The sequence below is a fragment of the Arachis duranensis genome, chromosome 10, assembly GCF_000817695.3.
Source record: "Arachis duranensis cultivar V14167 chromosome 10, aradu.V14167.gnm2.J7QH, whole genome shotgun sequence".
Taxonomy (NCBI): domain Eukaryota; kingdom Viridiplantae; phylum Streptophyta; class Magnoliopsida; order Fabales; family Fabaceae; genus Arachis; species Arachis duranensis.
The window spans coordinates 35,411,777-35,413,043 of record NC_029781.3 but is presented as its reverse complement, the minus strand read 5'-3'; positions in this window follow the sequence as shown (position 1 = coordinate 35,413,043).

Here is a 1,267-nt window from a genome sequence, read left to right as displayed (position 1 = left end):
AATTGTTTGTATCTTTCCCAAGCTTCATAGATGGATTCTGAAGGTTTGGACTTCCACTCTAAGCTTACTCAATTTTTGAGGTGGAAAGAACTTTGCCAAGAAGGCATTGACTAGCTTTTCCCAAGAGTTCAGGCTTTCTTTAGGTTGTGAGTCTAACCATATCCTAGCTCTGTCTCTCACAGCAAAAGGGAATAGCATAAGTTTATAGACCTCAGGGTCAACCCCATTAGTCTTGACAGTGTCACAAATTTGCAAGAATTCAACTAAAAACTAATGAGCATCTTCCAATAGAAGTCCATGGAACTTACAATTCTGTTGCATTAGATAAACTAATTGAGGCTTAAGCTCAAAGTTGTTTGCTCCAATGGCAGAGATAGAGATGCTTCTCCCATAGAAGTCGGGAGTAGGTGCAGTAAGGTCACCCAGCACCTTCCTTGCATTGTTGGCATTGTTGTTTTTTTCGGCTGCCATGGGTTCTTCTTCTTTGAAGATTTCTGTTAGGTCCTCTACAGAGAGTTGTGCTTTAGCTTCTCTTAGCTTTCGCTTCAAGGTTCTTTCAGGTTCAGGGTCAGCCTCAACAAGAATGCTTTTGTCTTTGCTCCTGCTCATATGTAAGAGAAGAGAACAAGAAAATATGGAATCCTCTATGTCACAGTATAGAGATTCCTTGAGGTGTCAGAGGAATAGAAAAATAGAAGGAAGAGGTAGAAGAATTCGAACTTATCAAGAAAGATGGAGTTCGAATTGTGCATTGAGGAGGAGTATTAGTCCATAAATAGAAGGATGTGAGAAGAGGGGAAGAAATTTTCGAAAATAAATTGAAAAGATTTTAAAAACATTTTGAAAAATACTAATTGATTTTCGAAAACTAAGAGTGGAAAAGAAATCAAGTGATTTTTGAAAAAGATTTTGAAATTAGAAATAAAAAAGATATGATTGAAAACTATTTTGAAAAAGATGTGATTAAAAAGATATGATTGAAAAGATATGGTTTTAAAAAGATATGATTGAGAAGATATGATTTGAAAAACAATTTAAAAAGATTTGATTTTGAAAATTAATGACTTGGCTAACAAGAAAAGATATGATTCAAACATTAAACATTTCTCAACAGAAAAGACAGCATACTTGAAATGTTGAATCAAATCATTAATTGTTAGTAAGTATCTTTGAAAAAGAAAGAAATTGATTTTGAAAATATATGATTGAAAAGATATGATTTGAAAAAGATTTGATTTTTAAAAATTTTGAAAACTTGAAAAAAAAA